This window comes from Carcharodon carcharias, chromosome 7 (assembly GCF_017639515.1).
Source record: "Carcharodon carcharias isolate sCarCar2 chromosome 7, sCarCar2.pri, whole genome shotgun sequence".
NCBI lineage: Eukaryota > Metazoa > Chordata > Chondrichthyes > Lamniformes > Lamnidae > Carcharodon > Carcharodon carcharias.
Window position 1 is genome coordinate 62,958,952 of NC_054473.1, and position 17,722 is coordinate 62,976,673.

The 17,722-nt window shown below is 41.5% G+C and overlaps 1 long non-coding RNA gene across 1 annotated transcript in view; it reads right to left on the reverse strand.

Annotated features, from left to right (window-relative positions):
- Nucleotides 1-17,722, reverse strand: part of LOC121279939 — a 794,500-nt gene that overhangs the window by 549,695 nt on the left and 227,083 nt on the right. Inside the window, exon 2 of the long non-coding RNA XR_005943531.1 lies at nucleotides 17,390-17,483. This is a non-coding gene — a long non-coding RNA (uncharacterized LOC121279939). The remainder of the gene's footprint in view (nucleotides 1-17,389; nucleotides 17,484-17,722) is intronic.

Consider the following 17,722-nt stretch of genomic DNA (forward strand, 5'->3'; position numbering starts at 1 on the left):
TAGATGGGGCAAAATTGAAACAAATTTCAATATAGAAGTAGTTTTTTTTTTGTCTGCCAGGACTAGCTCCATGTTATAGGCATCTATTATTTTCCTGTTTTAATGGAAATGAAGAATACAACTTTGTAGAGGGGAAAGAAAGTAATTCTGTGAAAAATTTGGTTGTTAAGATTTTAAAAAGGGACCTTCCAGTTTTTGGATAGACCAACCACCTAAGCTTGGGAAAACTCTTAAAGTGAAATCGGTTCTTCATAAAAGCAAATAAAATTGCAGGATGAAAAATGATTCTTTAGGCCATGAAGTTTGATGAAAAACAATGAAAATAAAAAGAGGCAATATGAAACTTGACATTGGCACAACTTGAGTAATTTTCCAAGTTAAATATGAGCATACATAGAACAATGCCAGTGAATTAAATACTGTGGACATTGCCTTCAGCCCCTACCATAAGCTGTGTACCCTGACTACTAATTCCCTCTCCCTGCTCAATCACTGTCTCACACTGAATCAGGCTGTTGATGAGAACTCTCACATCACTCTGACCATGCCGAAAGGCAAAAGCTTTCAATGCCTGTTTTCACAGCTAGTCTTGTGGCAACTATGTACATATCAAACCCCAATTGGACTTTTTCAAGTTGCCAGTGGGCTGAATAATTTATTTCATAGAATCATACAGGAGGTACAATTTATCTGATTGTGGCTATGTCTGCCTCTTGAAAGACCTGTCCAAGTTGTCCCACTCCCTTACTCTCTCTCCATTGCTTTTCAGATTATTTCTTGATATTTTCAACAAATACTTACTCCCAACGCAATGCTATTGCCACAGCCAATGGAACAATTCACACCATAACATAGTACTTACAACACAGACAAAAGCCATTTGGGACAACTGGTCTATACCATTATGCTCCACATGAGCCTCCTACCATCCTTTGTCATCTCACCAAGTTTCCCTCCAAGTCACACATTGTACCGATTTAGAAATGCATTGCCAAGCTTTCATCGCTCGGTAAGAATTCCATGCTTGTGGGTGTACCTTAATCACGGGAAGTACAGCAGGCAGCTTGCCACCTCATCCTTAAGCTAATTAGGGATGGACAATAAATGTTGGCCTCTCCTAAGTCCCACATCCCATGAATGAATACATCTGTTGAAAATCAACGGATCGTTCTATTCCTTTCTCCATCATGTGTTTATTTAGCTTCTCCTTTAATGCATCTATGTATTATTATTTATGCTTCTATGTATTGGTAGCATAAAAGTTATCGGAAGCACGGTGGTTATGTCACTGGATTAGTAATCCAGAGTACTGGATTAATGATCTAGCAACACAAGTTCACTCAATTGATTAAAGAAATCTTGAATAAAAAGCTTGTAATGTACTAGTGACCATCAATCTACTGGGTTGTCATAAAAACCCATTTGGTTCACCATAGCCCCTCAAGGAAGAAAATCTGCCATCCTTACTTGCTCTGGCTTATATGTGACTTTAGACCTTTCTTGCTTGCTCTCTTACCTGAAACGGCCGAGCAAGCCACTCAGTTACAGTAATGGGCAATAAATACCAGCCTTGCTAGAAACGCCCACATCCTGTGAATGACTAAAAAGACAGCACAATCACTCCTTGTGACCGCAAGTTCACATCATGACCATTCTCTGAGCAAAGAAGTTGAAAATTTCTTGTGAATCATTTGAGACTTGATTCTTCACCACCAGCTGTATTTAGTGATGTGGCTAAACACCCTGGTATTGTTTGTAGAGCAGAATAAAATTCCAGTGCTCAAATGCAGCACTAATCAGGGAAAACACAGGTCCACTCATGCATACTTAAATGCAGGTACTGAGCTCTCCTCATTGCTGCCCAACTAATGGTGATTTTTCTTCCCTTGTTCAGAGCAGTCAGATCTTTCCTTTCATTAAAAATGTTAACATTAAAGTTTAAAGAACTCAGCAGCCTGCCTGAGAGGTTTCAACATTCAGCTTTGCTCTAGTGGTAATGCAACAGTCGTGCAAGATTGAAGATTCTGTGGTTTCAGATTGCTGCAAAAATTCTATTTGTTCCATTTTTCCTGAGGACAATGAGTCATTTCCAATGGGTGCAACATCACATGGTTTCCCTAGTTTCTCCGCTGTCAAACAATAAAAATGGTATTTGAAAAAAAAACACACAGTGAAGGTCTGAACTTAACCAAGGTGACTCTCTCAGTTAAGCATCCCCCCACAAAAAGACTAAACACACAGAGTTCAGATCTTGTTCCTGCCTTCCTGCAAACTGGCAGGTTTCTGCAAATTAAAAAAATGTAAATAGATATGTAGGACAAGTACAGAAGCAAAATATTATGGATGCTGGAAATCTGAAAAAAAAATTAAAATGCTGGAAAAATTCAGCAGGTCAGGCAGCATCTGTGGAGAGAAGCAGAGTTAATGTTTCAGGTCAAGTGACCTTACATCAGACGTTGAATTGAAACATTAACTCTGTTTCTCTCCACAGATGCTGCCTGGCCTGCAGAATTTTTTAAGCTTTTATTTATTTTTATGTAGGACCAGTGTTAGCTGTGCCTCTGTTGGTAGCACTCTCACCACAGAATCACATGGGTGCAAGTCCATCTGCAGGCTTGAGCACAAAAGTCAAGTCTGACATCCCAGTTCAGGACTAAGGAAGTGCTGGACTGTTAGAGTTGCAGTCTTTCGGATGAGATATTAAATTGAGACACCATCGACCTATTCAGGTGATGTAAAAGCTCCCAAGGCACTATTTTGAAGAAGAGCAGGGGGATTCTACCTGAAACCCTGGCCAATACATCAACATCACACACAAAAAATCTGCTCATGTTGTTGTTTGTGTACAATAAACTCTCACAAAATTGGCTGCTGTGTTTCTTACATTACAACAGGAACTACACTTCAAGTCTACTTCATTGGCTGTAAAGTGCTCTGAGACATCCGAAGTTCAAGAAAAGGACCATATAAATGCAAGTTTTCTTTCTTTTAACCTGCAATGTTGGGAGCAGTGGAATTCGGGGATTTGGTCAAAAGTCTCACTAAGAGAAGTAAAATTCAAACATTTAAACATTGGGATGGGAAATAATACACTCATGGTGTCATTTGAGCTTATTGAAGGAAAACAACAAAAAAAAACAGAAGAACTTGCCAGAACAATCAATGGCTCCCACCACAATATTACATCCAATAAACAATTGTGATTTCCACTCCTCTGCGCAACAACATGCCTCCACTGCGGAAGAACACGTGGGCCCAGAATTGGATGCCTCGGTCATCTGAAGTCTCACCAAGCCTAACGGACCTCAGTTTTGATTCCAAGGGGCCACCGCCGACAATGATGAATTTCTTGATCATTGAAGCCTGCAAGCTCTACTTTATCTTGGAAGAATAAGCATTGTTTTCCTGATGTTTTGTGTTGTTAATTGTGTCCTTCTATCAAAACCATAAACAATTTTAAACTATGTAAATATATAACATCATTAGATTACTTAATTATTTCATTGGTAAATATGAGTCTGCTAATGATCAAGGCACGAATAATGTACTTCAGTATTTTTTTTTAAACATTGTCATCAATCAATAATAAAAGTAGAATTACTGACTTTGATATGTGCGATATGGAGTTCCTAAATAGGCTCACAAGGCTCCAAACAAAGAAACAGCCAAGGAATGAATGGCATTTACTTCAAACTACTAAGAGGACAAGATGAGACTAGTTAAATTAGAATTTACTGAGCATACCTAAGCATAACAGTTTCAATTCAGCCCATGTCAAGTGTAGTAAAAGGTGCCTAACGCTGAAAGGAAACAAGATAGAAGGACACAATTAACAACACAAAACATCAGAAAAACAATGCTTATTCTTCCAAGATAAAGTAGAGCCTGCAGGCTTCAATGATCAAGAAATTCATCATTGTCGGCGGTGGCCCCTTGGAATCAAAACTGAGGTCCGTTAGGCTTGCTGAGACTTCAGATGACCGAGGCATCCAATTCTGGGCCCACATGTTCTTCCGCAGTGGAGGCATGTTGTTGCGCAGAGGAGTGGAAATCACAGCCCTAAGCTGGCTTCCTTCTCCTCCCTCTGGTGCCGCCATTCCATCTTGCTGTCGAATCGCCGAGCCTCGAAGTGGATTTCAATTTGATGGGTCATGCTGAGCAATTGGCAGCATTTTCCTCCAAGTCTGTGGTGTTAATGCCCCTTTAGGATGACCTTGAGCACACCCTTATACTTTTTTCTTTGGCTGATGAGCATTGGCCAATGGAGAGCTGTGAGAAGGGAACCTGCTGAGGGAAGCAGTTTTTGGGCATCCAGACGCAATGACCCATCCATTGGAGTTGGTTCTGCAGCAGCAGGGCTTCAATGCTGGTAGATACAGCTTCAAGTAAGATGCTCGCGCTGTCTGGTGGTCCTCCCATTTGATCCCCAGGATTTGATGCAAGCACCACTGATAGAAATTCTCAGGGATCTCAGTGTGGTGTTGGTGGATAGTCCAAGTTTCACTGCAGCAGAGGAGAGTGGTCAACACAACAGCCTTATAAACCAGAAAATTTGTTGACTTCCAAAGGTTCCTGTTGTCAAAGACACATTGGCGCAGCTTTAAGGTGGCAGTGCTGGCGCAGATTACTCGGTGTTGGACTTTCTCATTGATGGTAGTCCCTTGGGAGAGATGACTGCTGAGATAATGGAAGTGCTACACATACTCCAGAGCCATCCCATCTATGTGGATGGTGTGGGCAATGTTCAACTTGCCCAGGGAAGGTTGGTATAGGATCTTCGTCTTGGTGATGTTTAAGGACAGGCCAAGCCTCTTATACAAGGTGTTGAAGAGGTCAAGCATCCTTTGCATATCCTGTACAGAGTGAGCCATCATGGAGCAGTCATCTGCAAACTGAAGGTCATGGGTGTTCATGGTGGCGAGTTTTGTTTTTATCTGGAAGCAACCAAGATTGAAGAGCTTCTCATCCAGAAGATACTAAATCCTGACACCAGGTGGTAGGTAACCTCAGGTGAGGTGGGCAATGATGGTCAGGTAAATGGCGAACAAGGTGGGGGCGATCACACCATCTTGTGTGGCCCCAGTCCGGATGTGAAAGGTGTCAGTTTCAAATTCTCCAGTCAGGACCATGGCGGTCATGTTGTCATGCATGAGTCTTAGGATGGTGACAAACTTCAACGGGCAACCAAATTACACCACTGCAAACAGACAATCTCATACCTCTGGCAAAAGGAATTGGAGTTATATACATTTCCTCCAGATTTACACAATTCAGAAATAGGATGTCTTCATAAAAGCACCATGATGCAAATTTTAGGAGCAGGTTTAACCACATGATGTTCCCAGAACATATCAAGCTTGGATAAGTTCCAACCATGTGTGAACTATGCCAGAATGAGAAAGACATTGAATTATATCCAAGTACTCAATGGCAAAAACACCTAGGGAAGTTAATGGACCCTGCATTTAACAGAATCATTTAAGAAAACAAATACATTATTACATCATATTCCTAAATCAGCACAGTGCACAAATGAGGGTGCTATACTGATAGTGAAGATAGTTGTTTGCCTTGGAGAAGGTTTAATTCAAGGTGTTCAAAGTCATGAGAGACATGCTGCTGCTACAAAATATTCCTCTTCATCAATGTGCCCTAAGGCTTGGTATCGACCTCCAGCTGAGTAGGGGACCTGCACCTTCTGACATTAACTGTCCACTGCTGGCCCTGTATCTAGCACCTGTCCCTGCTCACATGCAATGTTTGGCTCAGTATACAACAACTTCTGGCCTTGGGGTGTGCTGAGCACTTGAAAGTGGCATGCCACTCATCTTTCCTGCCCTGACGAGGTTATTAAACCTCTTGCGGCACTCTATCCATGACTGTGGGGCCATTCTCCTAATGCTCACCTCCTCAGCCATTTCCAGCATGCCAGCTGGGTTTCTGAGGCAGCCTCCTTCTTTCCATGTGCTGGGAACAAAATTTCCTGTAAGCATTTAAAGGCCACAGTATGACCTCCAGGAATGTTCCAGAGAATCAGGGTGACAGCCTTCCCCCATTGAGACCTCATGATTTGAGCTACTTTCTTTCACATGCTAGGTGTAGAGTGAGTCCATTCTGTCCCTCGAGCAGATACTTTAAATACTAATGCTTCAGCACTCAGGCACAGGTTGCAAGCATGTCCACCTGCTCCAATGAGTTGGAAAACTCAGAAGCAAAATGCTACTGCTGTGGTTCAGTTAAAGAGCCATGGAAAAATATGTTCCACAATCTTGCAAGTTCCTGACTGCTACTGGCCTCTCCCACCCTGAGTGGGTCCAAAAATGAAAATTCCAAGGATTGAATTATGCATAAAGAAAATGGAGAAAGTGGGATTCCTCAGCTTTCAAACATAGTGAATGAGAGAGGTGAAAGAAATGAAACTTTAGAAGAAAAATAAATCCCAAGAAGCTCACCATCGACTTATATTATAAAAGTAGGACATGAGGTTCACATTCAAACTAATCTTATGATGTTTTGCTTTACACAATGATTAACTCACACTTGAAGTGAAGTTGTGTGTCAGACAGTGGAGGCAAGAATTTTGCAGCCATTTAAGAGACAGTTTAGGATTGTGGTGGCGATGTGTGTTCTTCTAGATGGATGAGTCAAGATGACCTTAGTGACCTTCCTCATCTATATTTATCTTGCAACATTTGAAGGTCTTCATATTGACAGCATCCACAAGATTATCTTTCTTTCCCTCTCTGTGGCACAGTGAAAGCATTAAAGATACAGCCAAACACAAGATCTCATTGATGATTACTACGGTGCTGCTTCATGTTCTCGTTGGGACTTGGAAAAATTTATTAATTTTGCTTCCAATCTCCACCCCTCCATCATTTTCACATGGTCCATCTCTGACACTTCCCTTCCCTTTCTTGACCTCTGTCTCAATCTCTAGTGATAGACTGTCCACCAATATCCATTACCGACTCCCACAGCTACCTCAACTACAGCTCTTCAAACCCTGCTTCCTGTAAGGACTCCATTCCATTCTCTCAGTTCCTACGCCTCCGTCGCATCTGTTCTGATGATGCCACCTTCAAAAACAGTTCCTCTGACATGTCCTCCTTCTTTCTTAACCGAGGTTTTCCACCCACAGTCGTTGACAGGGCCCTCAACCGTGTCTGGCCCATCTCCCGCGCATCCACCCTCACGCCTTCTCCTCCCTCCCAGAAACATGATAGGATCCCCCTTGTCCTCACTTATCACCCCATCAGCCTCCGCATTCAAAGGATCATCCTCCACCATTTCCGCCAACTCCAGCATGATGCCACCACCAAACACATCTTCCCTTTACCGCCCCCCCCCCCCCAAACCCGGCGGCATTCCGTAGGGATCGTTCCCTCTGGGACACCCTGGTCCACTCGTCCATCACCCCCTACTCCTCAATCCCCACCTATGGCACCACCCCATGCCCACGCAAAAGATGCAACACCTGCCCCTTCACTTCCTCTCGCCTCACCGTCCAAGGGCCAAAACACTCCTTTCAAGTGAAGCAGCATTTCACTTGCATTTCCCCCAACTTAGTCTACTGCATTCATTGCTCCCTCTACATTGGAGACACCAAATGTAAACTGGGCGACCACTTTGCAGAATACCTGCAGTCTGTCAGCAAGAATGACCCAAACCTCCATGTCGCTTGCCATTATAACACTCCACCCTGCTCTCTTGCCCACATGTCTGTCCTTGGCTTGCTGCATTGTTCCAGTGAAGCCCAACGCAAACTGGAGGAACAGCACCTCATCTTCCGACTAGGCACTTTACAGCCTTCCGGACTGAATATTGAATTCAACAACTTTAGATCTTGAACTCCCTCCTCCATCCCCACCCCTTTCTTTTTCTTCCCCCTTCCTTTTGTTTTTTTCCAATAATTTATATAGATTTTTCCTTTCCAACCTATTTCCATTATTTTTAAATCTTTTATGCCCCGCTAACCTTTCCACTCCACCCCCACTAGAGCTGTACCTTGAATGCCCTATCATCCATTCTTAATTAGCCACATTCGTTTAGATAATATCACTACCTTCAACACCTGTGTTCTTTTGTTCTTTTCTCTGTGCCATCTTTTGATTACCTGCTCCTGTCACTGCTTGCTTGTCCCTACAACCACACCACCCACCCCCCTCCTTCTCTCCCCCCTCCCCCCACCCCACCTTAAACCAGCTTATATTTCACCCCTTTCCGAAGATTCACTCAGTTCTGTTGAAGGGTCATGAGGACGCGAAACATCAACTCTTTTCTTCTCCGCCGATGCTGTCAGACCTGCTGAGTTTTTCCAGGTAATCCTGTTTTAGTTTTTTGTTTTTATCTCTTGAGCCTGATGGATGAAAAGCCCTTCAATGTATTTTTACCTTCAGTGTGTGACAACTGCATTCCTTTTTAAACATGGGAAACATCAAGGGGAAGAGTCTAGACTTGCCCCGTATTCCTAGTAGGAGGATTCCGCATATAAAGGAAGGATACTATAAAGCATTGAGTTCAACAGCTTTCAACAAGAAATATTCATACTTTATATAACAATGTACACCTTTTTTTTGAACATGCTAACCCGTGTAAAAGTTAATTTTTGAGGCCAAATGTTTGAGGCAAAAAGGAGGGGGTCGACTCATACATGAGTAATATTTTCAAGGGGCTGAAATCCACGCCAGTTCTTGGGAACTGCCGATAATGACAATGTCTCAGCAGTTGCTGGCCATGGTTCTGAATTCAGCAGGGAACTGCTGTCCCAGGCGATTTCTGAAGGTTTAAATGAGTAAAGAGCAACTGTGAAAAAGACTCATTAGACTGTTCTCGCCAAAGCCGCTCGCAAAACTAGCATGAAGGTATATGAAAAATTAAGATTTTGGAGCCAAAAGTAGGGAGTTGATTTATGCACGCGATAGCCGAAAAACTGAGGATTTTTTAACCAAAAGTCAGGAGTCGACTTTTACACAAAATCGACTATTACTCGAGTATATACAGTATCAGTGATGCTAAAGGTTAAGTCAACATCGCAGTGAAATATTTTGCAGTAAAGAATCTCGACTAAAATTGAATCTTTTTATAGTTAAATGCTTCGAATGTCCTATGCACCTTCCATGACGACTGTCAGCTCCTGATAGTGGTGTAGATGTCATAATAAAAATGACCTCACTGTAACAGGCTTTTCGTGTTCCCGAAAACATGAGCTCACTTCAGCTGCCGTCATACAAAAGCTATTTGTCTCAATGTTCAGGGCAGGAAACCTATTATCCTTGGGCGTTTTGGCCTTTATGTGACTCCGGTCCCACAGCAATGTGGTTAAGTCTTAACTGCTCTATAAAGCCACTCAGCCACTCAGTTGTATCAAACCGCTTGCAGCATTTCAAGCCTCCCTCAAGTTTTTCTTCTTGATGCTTGATGTATTCTTTACATTTCCCCGCCGCTTAAATTGGTTAAATCTGTTACTCCAGTGAACACCTCCAGAGCTTTGTCCAGATCTTCTCTGTTAAAGAGCTGCATCAGGTAGTCCCTGCCACATCAAATTTCCCATCCTCTCTAACAGTAAAATGCCTCCAAATAGCACGATTGGTGCTGGAATGTCGTCTCCTATTCTTAAATGTGGCCTGATCAAGAAAGCTGACGAATTCTGCATTGTTAACCTTACCAGGCAGGTAAGCAGATCTCCACCTACAACCAAAGTACATCAAAACATACCTTGACCCCCATTGTACAAGCATTGCATAAATGACCATCGTGAAAGAATTTGTCCCTGTGGTAACGAGGACATCGCTTCTAAGAACCAAAACCACACAAATTGTAAGCCTAAACTAACGCAAACTGTTAAATTATCATTTGAAGGCACGTACAGGGTTTCTGCTTTGTGCGCAATTGGCGAAAACCGTGTCCGAAATTATGCCTGTTTTGAGAAGTGTTTTGTTTTCCTCGAGTTCCTGCTCAAACTCATTTGCATATCTCCAAACACAGTATTTGGCATCGACCAGCTCAATCGAGCAGCATTTTAAAACATTTTTTGGTAAGTTTTTGTTCAAATGGTATTTCTTGAACATTTATGAGTGATAACGAGGTACAGTTTGATTAATGCAAATAAAAATGGATTTAGCACAAAAATCATCTTTAGTTACAGTGAATAACGATTTTAAATGATTGAAAATGACTTTAAAACATCGCCAGCTGGTTCTGTATATGTCAGGTACAGTAATTGACGTCTTCCTAAATTCATAAAATAAATTACAGTCAAAAGGTTTGAAAAAACACGTCCATTAATGTACGTGTGCCACAAGGAACCAGTTTAATTATGGCAGCCTCATCAAAGACCAACAAACTAGTGCAACTACGTAAACTCCCAATGGTGATTAATTCATCCTGGGGACGCAGCCAGTTTCATGAGCGAGATCTTCTTCAGGCAAGATGTTTACAGAAACTGAAGTTGTACAGAAGGTAATTTGCGGTGAAAATTCCTGTCTTTTGCAGCAGTTATGTTTCTGTAACTACAGTACTTCTGAAGTGCTTATGATCCAGTCACAAAAAAAATCAATTGAAATTAAATACATTAAAACGTAGCAGAGACGTTTTGTATTAAATCAAAAGGTACCAAAAATGCTGTTAAGAGTATTTGATGAGGTGGCCACTGAACTGACAACAATAAAACCAATTATTAACCAATAATTCGATTCTTGTCATCTTGAGTATTTGGCATTAACACTGGCACAATATTGTGTATACTTACAACTGTCTTGGTTACAATTGTGCACTGTGCATAGTGAAAGGAATCATTGCAAAAGAAACAAATTGAAGTCTTCAGGCGTACCTTTGAACATCAGCGAGAAAGTTTTACATAAGTTATTAGCTCAGCCCGTAGGATGCAAAATTCGCTGAATAGCCATTTGATGTAATTTACCATTAAAAAATAATCGCAGTACTCAAAGCTGTTTCCTCATCTTGCCTCTGGTTCTTTTGTCAATCACTTTAAATCTGTGTCCTCTGATGACCAACACTTCTGCCACTGAAGACAGCCTTCTTACTTACTCTAACAAAACCATTCATAATATTGGACACCACTATGAGATCTCACCTTTGTCAATGTCCCATCAATTACATTAAGATTTGTTCATGTCATTTACATTGTTAACGTTATTGGATCAGGGGATACGTATTTGAGCATATATAAATAGGAGATAGGTGGAGCACTGGGTGCATGGGAGGAGAATTGTAAGACTGAACAAGTCAATAAACTCTCTCGGTAAAGAAAAACTCTGTGTCTTGGTTTCTGCTTCACCAACCAGCTTGGATCCTGTTAACAACCTTAACCTCCTCTGCTACAAGGAAAGCAACCCCAACGTCTTCTGTCTCTTCATATACCTTAAGACCTTCATCCCTGGTACCATCCTAGTAATTCCATCTGTACTATTTCTAAAGTCTTGACAACCTTGCTAAAGTGTTGTGCCCAGAATTGAACACAGTCCCCCAGCTGAGGCCTAACCTGTGTTTTATAAAGGTTTGGAATAACTTCCTTACTTTTATATTCTATGTCTCGATGAAAAAAAACAAGGATTCCATGCATTCTTTCAAACAGCCTTCTCAACTTGTTCTGCTAGCTTCATATATTTGTGTACAAAAAAACCCAAAAGGTGCTCCTTGAGCTTACATTGCCTCTCCTCATTCTCCCAGCCAAATAGTATCTCTTCACAATTCTGTACGCTAAATTTAATCTGCAAAATGTCTGTCAATTTTATTGTATGCCTATGTCCTCCTGAAGTCTGTTACTATCCTCCTCATTGTATACTACATTTTCAAGTTTCACATCATTTAAAAAAAAGCCTGTGCATAACAATAGTATGATCCCTTAGCTATATTTTGTATGGTTTATAACTGTTAATTCAGAAACATGATTTTTACTTTTTTATTTTACTTCTAATAAGCACTTCAAATCTGCATACATATTGGTCTACAAAGTGAATCAGAGTACATGGATTTTAGAGACCAGGTGAGTAAACCTCCAATACAGCAGGAGGCATTCACAAGCAAATAACAGCAGTGTGCTGCCCACCATTTTTTAAGGCCCCCTCGATAGGCATCATGGATTCATGCCTGAAACAGGTGCAAGTCCCTTTGCATATGCAATTAGGGAGCCATAGATTACAGCATGCATTGTACAATCAGTTCTTAAAAGATCAAATGTGTTCAATGCCATCAGAAAAGTAACTTAGAATGCTTTTATTTACCTTGCTGTGGAAGCAGGAGGAGGAGTGTCCCACATTTCACTACAGACTGCCACCAGCCAACACTTGTCCTCTTCCTGACTGCCACCACCAGCAGCACCACCTATCAGATTTTGTTATGATCCCAGCAAATCTACAAACAGGAAAATTGTGTTACCTCTCAGGACCAGCAAGTTGCCCCTGTGGTCGCCACTGGGGGCTCATATTGGTCTGCTGGCCACAACCAAATAAGGTCACAGGACCAGTTTGCCATGGCCCTGCCACCGACCTCATTGAGAACGTGCCGCAACTTAGATCAAAACCCATTTCTAGGTGACTGAGTTCTTAAATTGGAAATTCAACTCAATGGAATGATTCATGAAAATATTCTATTGTTTGCTCCATCTTATATTTTCTTCCTGCTGGAAGTCTTTATTCAAAGTTGATTCAATGTTATGGATACAGTGATGGCAATTATTTTCTATAGTCGCAGAAATATATATGTTTGTATAGTTATATCTTGCAAAAATGTTCAAATTATGTTGATTTGCCTATTCATTTGAAATATCCAAAATCGAAGGCTCAACTGTTCAAATCATGTACTATTTGATTCAGCAATTATAAAATCATATTCTCAGCTTTTTATGTCAGCAAAAACTGAAGTGAACAGGAGGTTTGAGTTATTGTGAGAGGTGGCCTATGCCCTTCAACAGTGATGTTTCACCAAAAAGTGTCACTGAACAAAAGGTGAAGGTGATTCTTGACAGAAGTAAGAATAGCACACGATCTATACAGACAGTATACTTCATCATAAATGCCACTTGGATAAAGAAATTCAGTATCATGTACCTTAATCCTGGCACAAGGATCCATCACCATGATTTGTTACCCACAAATTAGATGTGATGATTGTTTGTGGTACATTCTGTTTTATACCTATTAGCTATAGTAATGAAAATCAACAATAAAATTAATAAGTTTACCTTCACTGCTCAAAAGTAAACATCTCTAAACTTCTTTTACAAACAGCACTCTCTATCTTTTCCTCTTTCACAGCCCCACTCCCTATGCAACCTACAATTGTGTTTTCTCTTGATTACTCTTAACTATAATGCATGTCCTCAGGTGGGAACAAAACATATGATACAACACCCACCTCCACTATACTGATTGCTGACAATGGACAACAATTTTCTAAAACAAAAAAAAACAGAAAAAGGATGGTGATGTACACAAGGAAATCAGCATTTTATAGAAAAATGGATTCACCCTTCAGATGTGGCTTTCATCAAAATTAGCCATGCTAAAACATCCACAAACATGCTGCAGAAATTCAATGTACGTGCAGTAATTTCAGGAGATTTACACTACTCCTTTTGAACCAATACAAAATAGTCTTCGGTCAAAGAGCTCTGTTAAAAGCTGATCTCTTAAAAGGTAACTCTGATTCCCTCTCTACAGATGCTGCCTGATCTGCTGAGTGTCTTTAATATTTTCTGTCCTTACTTCAGACAAGCTGAGCTACCCATCCTATGTCTGGATAATAAAGAGATGAAAGTTAAAAATAAGATTTAAAAAATAAGTTAAAGAAAATATTTTTACGAAGTAATAAGCTGAGATATTCGGTCAACGGACAAATACACTACATGAGTTGGCATGAAAGCTGAAAATCTGAACCACAAAACCATTTCTAAGAAGCTTTTTTTTATTCATTTACAGAATGTGGGCGTCATCCCACATTGATGGTGACAATCAATGTCAGGCTAGGTCAGCATTTATTGCCCATCTTTGATTGCCCTTGAGAAGGTGGTGATGATTTGCCTTCTTGACATGCAGCAGTCCCTGTGGGTATACCCACATTGGGTATACCCAGTGCTGTTAGGGAGGGAGATGCAGGATTTTGACCCAGTAACAGTGAAGGAACGGCGATATATTTACAAGTCAAGATGGTGTGTAGCTTGGATGGGAACTTCCTGGTGGTGGTGTTCCCATCTATCTGCTGCCCTTGTCCGCCTAGATGGCAGTAGATGTGGGTTTGGAAGGTGCTGCCTAAGAAGCCTTGGTGGGTTTCTGCAGTGCATCTTGTAAATGGTACACACTTCTCCCATTGCGTGTCAGTGGTGGAGGGAGTGAATATTTGTGGAAGGAATGCCAATCAAGTGGACTGCCATGTCCTGGATGGTGTCAAGATTCTTGAGTGTTGTTGGAGCTGCTCTCATTCAGGAAAGTGGAGAGTATTCCATCATTCCCCTGACCTGTGCCTTGCAGATGGTGGACAGGCTTTGGGGAGTCAGGAGGTAAGTTACTCACCATAGGATTCCTAGCATCTGACCTGCTCTTGTAGCCATAGTGTTTATATGGCTGTTCAGTTCAGTTCAGTTTCTGGCCAATGATAACCCCCAGGATGTTGATAGTGGGAAATTCAGTGATGGTAATGCCATTGAATGTCAAACAATGGTGGCTAGATTCTCTCTTGTTGGAGATGGTCATTGCCTGGCACATGTGTGGCATAAATGTTATTTGTCACTTGTCAGCCCAAGTCTTACTACATTTGGACATGGACTGCTTCAGTACCTCAGGAGTAGCGAATGGTGAACATTGTGTAATCATCAGCGAACATCCCCACTTATGACCGTATGATTATTGGAAGTTCATTGATGAAGCAGCTGAAAATGGTTGGGCCTAAGATATTACCCTGAGGAACTCCTGTTGTCCTGGAACTGAGATAATTGATCTCCAAGAACCACATCCATCTTCCTTTGTGCTAGGTATGACTCCAACTAGTGGAAGCTTTCTCCCTGATTCTTATTGACTCTAGGGCTCCTTGATCAAATGTTGCCTTGATGTCAAGGGCAGTCACTCTCACCTCACCTCTGATGTTCAGCTCTTGTCCATGTTTGAATCAAGGGGTAACAAGGTCAGAGGCAGAGTGACCCTGGCAGAACCCAAACTGAGTATCAGTGAGCAGGTGACTGCTAAGCAAGTGCTACTTGATAGCTTTGTTGATGACCTCTTTCATCACTTCATTGATGATGGGGAGTAGACTGATAGGATGGTAATTGGCTGGTTTGGAGTTGTCCTGCTTTGTGCGTACAGGACATACCTGGGCAATTTTCCACATTGCTGGGTATATGTACTGGAACAGCTTGGCTAGGGGTGCGGCAACTTCTGGAGCACACATCTTCAGTACTATTGCCGGAATATTGTCAAGGCCCACAGCCCTTGCAACATCCAGTGCCTTCAGCCATTTCTTGATATATGGAGTGAATCGAATATTCTGAAGACTGGCATCTGTGAAGCTGGGGAACTCTAAGGAAGGCCAGGATGGGTCATTCATATGTCATTTCCGGATGAAGATTGTTGCTTCAGCCTTATCTTTTGCACTGATGTGCATCATTGAGGATGGGGATATTTGTGGAGCCTGCTCCTCCTGTGTTTAATTGCCCGTCACCATTCACGTCTGGATGTGGTGGGACTGCAGTGCTTATATCTGATCTATTGGTTGTGGAATCGCTTACCTCTGTCTATCACTTGCTGCTTATGCTGTTTGACACACAAGTAGTCCTGTGTTGTAGCTTCACCAGGTTGACACCTCATTTTTAGGTTTGCCTGGTGCTACTCCTGGCATGCCCTCCTGCACTCTTCATTGAACCTGGGTTGATCCCCTGGCTTGATGGTAATGGTAGAATGGGGGTTATGCCGGACCATGAGGTTACAGATTGTGGTTGAGTACAACCCTGCTGCTGCTGATGGCCTACAGCGCCTCAAGGTTGCTCAGTCTTGAGTTGCTAGATCTATTCGAAATCTATCCCATTTAGCAAGGTGGTAGAGTCACACAACACGATGGAGAGTATCCCCAATGTGCAGATGGGACTTCATCTCCACAACGATTGTGCAGTGGTCACTCCTACCACTACGATCATGGACAGATGCATGTGCGGCAGGCAGGGTGGTGAGGATGAGGTTGAATATGTTTTTCCCTCTTGTTGGCTCCCTCACCACCTGCTGCAGACCCAGTCTAGCAGCTGTGTCCTTTAGGACTTGGCTAGCTCAGTCTGTGGCGGTGCCACCTAGCTACTCTGGGTGATAGACATTGAAGTCCCCCATCCAGAGTACATACATTCTGCATCCTTGCTACCCTCAGTGCTTCCTCCACGTGGTGTTCAACATGGAGGAGCACTGATTCCTCAGTTGGTGGTGGCTTGGGGGGGGGGTGGTGGAGGTAGTGATATATGGTAATCAGCATGAGGTTTCCTTGCCCATGTTTGACCTGATGCCATGAGACATCATGGGAGTCCTCAACATTGACTCCGGCCCCCAGGGCAATTCCCTCTTGCTCTAGTGACCAATTTAGCTGAAACAGTTCTTATGTCCAACAGATTTCATTCAACAATTGACTTAAGCACCTTCTTTTATATAATTATTTTAATTAACAATTTTAATCCCACAAATATGAAACAAATAGTTAAATTCACATAAATTTATTGTACTCAAAAACATTAGACAAAAATATATTTTTTTAAACAATTAATTTACTTTCATTTGCTTTACTTGGCTTGCCTCTAGTTTAATTAGATTTGCAATTTTCACTATATGATTTCTACCAAGCATTCTTCACATCCTCAGTGCCACTCTCAAAATCCTCAGGATCAAAATCCTCATCTGCACCTATTTCCTCAATGTTCGTTAATACTCTGAACATTTCATCATCAGTGTCACAGTCAACAACTGTAGTATCATTCGCTACAGTTTCAGCGTCACTGTTTGCATTTTCTGTGTTTGTTAAAACATTAAGTATTTCATAATTAGACCACATTAGAAGTTCTTCCTTCCTGGGCCAAAATGAAGAGATTTCTAGATGATGCGACTCAGCTGTTATATTTTCTGAATTTTTTCAAGAAGTGCTTTGATTTTGTTGTTGTTTCCTTAAGAAGAACATTCAGTGGCTCACTTAACAGTGACAATGATTTGAAACACATTGAAGATGACTCTTTTCCACTTTTTTGCATCACAGTATTCACATATTTATGATCTACTGCCAATATCATATTCTGGATCTGAATCATAATTATGATAATGATCAAGAATAAAAGCTTCCTTAAATATTCTTGGTCTCTTACTGACAGCACTGGTTCTTCTTGCATTTTATTGCTCTGTCAACTTCTTACCTTCTTACTCCAGCCTCTTCATCTTCCCTGGCTCTGCGTACTGCCTTTTATTTTTCCTTCGCAAGTCATAACAGGTGGTTTCTCAGAAAATAACCTAAATGAAACAAATAAAATATGAGAAAAGCAAATGCAATATGAAAGCAAGCTAGAGTTTTCATGTCAGATTTGTCGCATTCTTTCTTGGATTATTGGTTAAGGTTCGTTAAAACATGTCTGAATTATGGTATCAGTGAAGACACAGTTTAGGCAAGGCCACAGAATCCTAAGCCAGAAATAAAAAGTGCCCTTTTTTTTATTCATTCATGGGATGTGGGCTTCGCTGGCTGGGCCAGC